This window comes from Gigantopelta aegis, chromosome 4 (assembly GCF_016097555.1).
Source record: "Gigantopelta aegis isolate Gae_Host chromosome 4, Gae_host_genome, whole genome shotgun sequence".
Taxonomy (NCBI): domain Eukaryota; kingdom Metazoa; phylum Mollusca; class Gastropoda; order Neomphalida; family Peltospiridae; genus Gigantopelta; species Gigantopelta aegis.
Genome location: NC_054702.1, coordinates 40511576 through 40517924, shown reverse-complemented (window position 1 = coordinate 40517924; position 6349 = coordinate 40511576). Strand labels below are relative to the sequence as shown.

Genomic DNA, 6349 nt, shown 5'->3' with positions numbered 1-6349 from the left:
AACTAGGGTCTAATCACTAGGCCTATCTCTCTGTCCTGCACGTGCTGTCGTTGACAGCCCCGTTAGCTGTGTACCCATGAGAGCATGCTTGAACGTGAATTGGTTTTAAGACGAATGTACTAGTAACTTAAATAAAACATAATTAATTTCTGAATATTCAAAAATACCAGTTAAGTAATAAAACACAACCCGATACCGTTATTTCGTATTTGGAAGGGTATGAACTAAACTTTTGACCCCAAACTGTACATTGGTCATTATGCCCGATGGTTTCGGCTCAAACTAGGCTACTTAATACGTGTGTGTGCATAAATTTCATTTTACATTTAAGAAATGCTATAACTAAATATATTACATTTCCTTTATTGCCCTGTAATGCTTTTTTATTTTCATGGTGATTTAAGAAAAAATTCAATTCCCGCTAGATGAGATGTCTCGAGAATCGCCATTTTGACACTTCCTCTTCTGAGAATGTGACAAATATTTGCTATTTTAACTTTGTTTCTATTGCTCGAATTAAAAAAAGAAGATGATATTTAACATATACACACTACTGAGGTTAGTATACAAGAATTTGTTTTAGATTATAATGCTACATGTGTTACTGGGCTGAGTTAGCGTGCTAAGTTACCAGGGGTGTGACCTAAATTAGTTTTTTCTCGCCTTGTTTGTAAATGAAAACTGTTGATTATAATTCCTTTAACACTTAATACAATTGTTTTGGCACGAGTGCAAGCAGCATGTATTTAAGGTTATATAAGTTCTCAAGACCTCACGATCGGCATAAAATGGTTGCATTAAACTGAGAAACATGAATTTACATGGACAGTGCCTGGATTCTTTAGCACTGACTGTCCAGTCCTATGCATTATGATCATTGCATGCCACAGGACTATCCCAATCTGACAGTTCAGTGGCAGCAATATCTGTTTGTGTAACTGCTTAGCAAAACATTTATTTTGAGCAATGGTGATGTGCTCAGACTTCCAAAGAATTCAGATACTGTAAAATAAAAACAGTTATGACAGTATTTTAAAATCGAGAGTACCGGTATTTAAATTTGAGACTTGGCGATTTCTGTGAAATTCATGAACACTTTTGTGCTTCACAAATTGGTTTGCTAATCAAATATAAAAAAGACACAAAGATTTTTATAAACAAGTTTCACAGAAATAATGTGATATTATCTTGGTGTGTAATGAATACATTAGGTGGCGAATACATTACATATATCATGAATATGAGGTGACAAATACAAATTTGTATTCACGTCCATGAATACTAAAGTGAAAATGTTTTGCAGAATGAAAGAACTACTTATTTATGCTTTTTAAATACACACTTATTGAGGAACACTTAACATGTCCATATTTTGACAGTGAAACCCCTCTAAATCGGATACCCTCAGGGACCAAATAAATTGTCCGGTGTTAAGAGGTATTCAGTTTAGAGAGGTTAAGTTCTGTACTGAATTTTAAAAAAGGACCATGAAAAATGTCCAGTTTTGGGGAAATTCTGGTTTATGGAGGGTCCAGTTTTGAGAGGTATTGATCAGTTTAAAACCATATAAAATTTGTAATACCAGAGTTGTTAAGAATTATTAAATTTATTTTGCTTTAATGAGCTATTTAAACACTTGCATATTGAAAATACATTTCATACACCAACAAAATACGCTAGCCTGTGAGTCTCACATTAGGGGGGTGGGTGGATGTAGCCCAGTGGTAAAGTGCTTACTTGATGCATGGTCAGTCTAGGATCGATCCTCGTCAGTGGGCTATTTCTTGTTGTAGCCAGTGGTATGTGCTATCTTGTCTGTACTTTGCTACTAACGTCGATGACAGTTACTCTTCGCACCCTTGTTTTAGCTTGTACACAATAAATATTACATATTTTGCCGTAATTTCACTTGAAATCCATATTTCGTAAAAGGTACAAGTTTTTAATCACAATTTTCTTCAAGCACATTCAGGTGCATTAGTAATATTCAAACAAAAACATTTCAATAGCAATTTTTCATTGGAATTTTTCCAGTGTTCTGAAAATGGAAACGTCATGTACTTGGTTTATAGTTATAATAACATTGTAAGAATATGCAAAGTGACATCATTGGAATACTGATGTCATTCAAATTCAAAATTAGAGCTCTATATTATTACAATGCTTCGCCACATTAAAATAAAAACTTGTCTACTAACCTTGACCCCTGTCAAAATCCTACAATAAGCAGACAACACTCTTTACAGATTGGTATGTTTTTATTTTTCAATAAAAAGTTTCAATTTTAAAAGATAAAAGAAATAAAAAGTACCTTTTGTTAAATATATCAATATAAAAAAATTACAGTTGGATATGTTTTATTTATATTTGTGTATGAAGCCAAAACAAGGGTTCAAAAAGTGACTGTTGTCGACATTAATGGAAAAATGTAGCAGGTTTCCTCTATCAGACTGTCGAAATTACAATGTTTGACATCCAATAATCAACGATTAATAAATCAATGTGCTCTTGTGATGTCGTTAAACAAAACAAGCATTAATGCTCACATTAGGAACATCACTTGTAAGGCTGGTTGAACGAGACTATGTGACGTCATTGAGGTTTTTGACAGAAGTGAAACCAAGGTACATGTACATGTAGGGTACCAGTCCAGTGCATTAAAATAAAAAAGGATTGGTTTTTGACTATGAGCTTGATTTTATTATACAAAACGGGTCCAGACATTATCAAAACAATCAAATCAGTATTGTGTTTCAAATGGTTAGTGTGAATTAAAAACATAAATTGTACAGTTAGCAAATGTTACATAAATACATGTATTCGGTTCAGCTTATGAAGAATACAAATGCAACTATGATACAGATCGCTGCAGTTTTTACCTCTCTTCATTAATCCCAATTATCACCCCGGAAACAAAACCTAGTTCTACCTTAAATAAGGAAATAGAAGAAAAGTGCTTTGGATTAGATGAAAATGGACATCATTCTGTCACGAGACGTCAAATTATTTTAAAAACAGTTTTCTAAGCAGTTCCACTTAGTCTTCCTCTAGTAACAGACATTGCCGCCACTAAACTGTCAGATTGGGATAGTCCCTTGGCATGCAATGATCATAATGCATAGAACAGGACAGCGCCAAAGTTGTGTGAAGTCAAATGTCCATGTTCTAATCATGTTTCTTGATTAATGCAACCATTTCATGCTGATCTTGAGCTCTAGTATGCTTATATAAATTAAGAGGCGGGGCGTAGCCCAGTGGTAAAGCGCATGCCTAATGCACAGTCGGTCTAGTATCGATCCCCGTTGGTGAGCTCATTGGGTTATTTCTTGTTCCAGCCAGTGCACCATGACTGGTATATCAACGGCCGTAGTATGTGCTATCCCTTGCTACTAATGAAAAAATGGAGCAGGTTTCCTCTCTATGACTGTGTCAAAATGACAATAGCGATGACTAATAAATCAATGTGCTCTAGAGGTGTTATTAAACAAAACAAACTTTTATATAACTTAAATACATGCCGCTTAACAACTTCAAAAAGGGAGATTTTATTTTATTTTTTATCCACCCTATATAACAGCAGAATTATCTGCCTATTCAATGTCATTAATTATTAAAATGTTTTTTCTCTCCTTTTAAAAAAAAAGAAGTTAACTAAAGTGTGCTCCAAAATCATTTTACGTTACATGCACAATGTGCCTAGCTCAGAATGTTAACTTTGAGCCCGGAGTTTGTAAATGTAAGCTTGTTTCTTATTGGTGAATATTACCTTATTAATATTGGCTTATTATCAGTGTATAATCTGCAGCCCTCTACATTTTTTTCATTTGTCGACTGAAACATTTTATACTATCTATATAAAAATACAAGTAGGCACCATCTGGCTCCTTGATGGAAAAGTTAACGTCAAAGGCTGATCAGGGATTTATGCAGGCATTTTGTGGGTCCGAACATATAGGCCCGTTTCTAAAAGAAAGTGGCACAGAAAATTCCCAATTTATGAACTAAAAATTCCCAATATATACATTTAATTATGTCTGTTTTAATAAATTAATTTAGCATTGGTGTTCTGCATCATTCAGTGGCCCGAAAAAATAGACCAATGATTTACTCGCTAATTTTCCCAAATCCCATCAGACATTTGACCTTTGCAAAAAATCCTTTATAAATCCCTGAAAATGTTAATATTTTATATAATTAATTAACCAGTGGAATCATGTTATTCTTTGGTTTCCATATCAGCCTGATTATACGTCACATGACATTAGCTGTCTGTAATTTTATTTTCACCTGTTATTTCTGTTCTTAACATTTGACATCACTGTAAATTGCACACTGTTGCAAATTGTGGTTCCTAGAGTTTGAATTACTTTGCCAGAGGGACATGCAATTATACCATGGGATCAGGAGGGCACCACAGCAATTTTGAGGACACACTAGGTGCACACTGGTAAATTAATAAGTTCTTTATGGGGCATGAAGGCAGAAAAAAAAAGAGGACTAATTAATAAATAAAATAACAATGACTGAAACAAATTTGCTGGCACTGGAAACTATTTTCCTTGTTTCAAATCATTTGGCAAACGGATCACTGTATTCAGGTATTAGCTAATTGCATTTGCACACTTGAGAACCGTATGTAGTTGTTTTCTTACAAAGCCATATACAGTGCAAAATAATATGAATTTATCAGTCCTCGAAATTCGTGGCGGCCCGTCACAAATCTGAGTGGTGAAAAATCTGTAGGCATTTTTATCTGAACTCTGTCCAATTACGGCACTTAACTGGCGTAGCAAACTTGTCCGAATTTCAAGGGCTGATTTATTAGTCCCTTACCTGTCCAACCAGAAGGGACTATTGGTTTCATCTCTGTCCATTTGTCTGTCCGTCCATCCGTCTATCCCACATATGTTTTCAGGATGTTTTTTGCAGAAGGCTTTGAGATATTGAGCTGAAATGTTTTGTGTATAGTTTCTTCATGTCCTGTTGCAAATATGATCTGATTTAGTAAGGGGCATGATGGCAATTGCTGGTTTGCCGTCGTCTAATTCAAACCCTGTGTTACAGATTTATAAGCAGTGTTCGAGATTAACGGTATCCTGATATCCCAGGGATACCAGAATTTAATTTTGGATACCAGACTTCAATAACCCATTATACCACCGGGATACCATATTATGTTGGTTGTATTTTTTTAATCCTGCATTTTTATTTTTCTCTGAAACAATAAAAGTCGTCATTTACTGGTGAAGTTAAGTAACAATATTGTCCAAGTTTGTTACAATGTTATTTATGAATTTCATTCAAGTGGGATACTAAATCCTCAAGTGGGATACCAAATTTTGAAATGTTAGTATCCAACTGGGATACTGCCCAAAATTTTTAATCTTGAACACTGATAAGTGCATGAGAATGTGATTTAGTGCAAAAATTAAGCAAGGAAATTGTATTAATGAAATAATGTTCACTCAAGTATTTGTTGGGAACAACAAAACATTTTAGACTTAACATATATGGTAACCATGGTAACCTGAACAACTGTCCTTGACATCTTTCAATGCATATTACTCAGACTGTCTACATGTAGATAACATATTATATATCTGTCAGCTCTCCCGTACCAAATTGTTGATCTGCTTAGCACCTGCCTACTTGTCAGCTTGCTCCTTAGTTACCTACTTGTCCCTATATTTGATCAGTTTCATGTCCTATAGGTTGATCAAATGGCCCCAGTCTGTGTAGACGTATTGCCCGCCTAAAAATGACCATCTTACAACAGAGCTTACGGCTCATCCCAATAATTGGTCAACTCACCCCCAAGAAACAAACTAAACTATTGAAGTATTATTAAATAAATTGACCTTGATATTATTTGTCATGGATGTGCTTGAGTGATGTGCATTTAAATTATTATCACCGGCAATTTATTTTTAAAATGTAAAAAAACCTAACACACCGAAGATCAACAAAATAAGCCTAAACTAAATTAAACAGGCATATATTGCCAATAAAGTCTATACAAAGTAACCATGTACCTTTAGACCCTTCCAAGTTGCCACAAAGGTAGCGGTCATGGTGCTTGATGGCACTGGGGTTGGGGAGACCGGTGAGCTAATCCAGGGTTCTTGTGCATCCTTGAATTTTGTGATTTTATAATCCAGACCTGGGATGTCCTGGAAAAAGCCTTGAATTTTGTGATTTTATACTCCAGACCTGGGATGTCCTGGAAAAAGCCTTGAATTTTGTGATTTTATAATCCAGACCTGGGATGTCCTGGAAATTTTGTGATTTTATAATCCAGACCTGGGATGTCCTGGAAAAAGTCTTGAATTTTGTGATTTTTATAATCCAG

At 34.9% G+C, this 6349-nt stretch overlaps 1 protein-coding gene across 1 annotated transcript in view; it reads left to right on the top strand.

Moving 5' to 3' along the window:
• Nucleotides 1-437: 437 nt before the first annotated feature.
• Nucleotides 438-6349, top strand: part of LOC121370549 (wiskott-Aldrich syndrome protein family member 2-like) — a 43254-nt gene continuing 37342 nt past the window's right edge. The window contains exon 1 of the mRNA XM_041495855.1: nt 438-558. The gene's annotated coding sequence lies outside the window, so the exon portion shown is untranslated. The remainder of the gene's footprint in view (nt 559-6349) is intronic.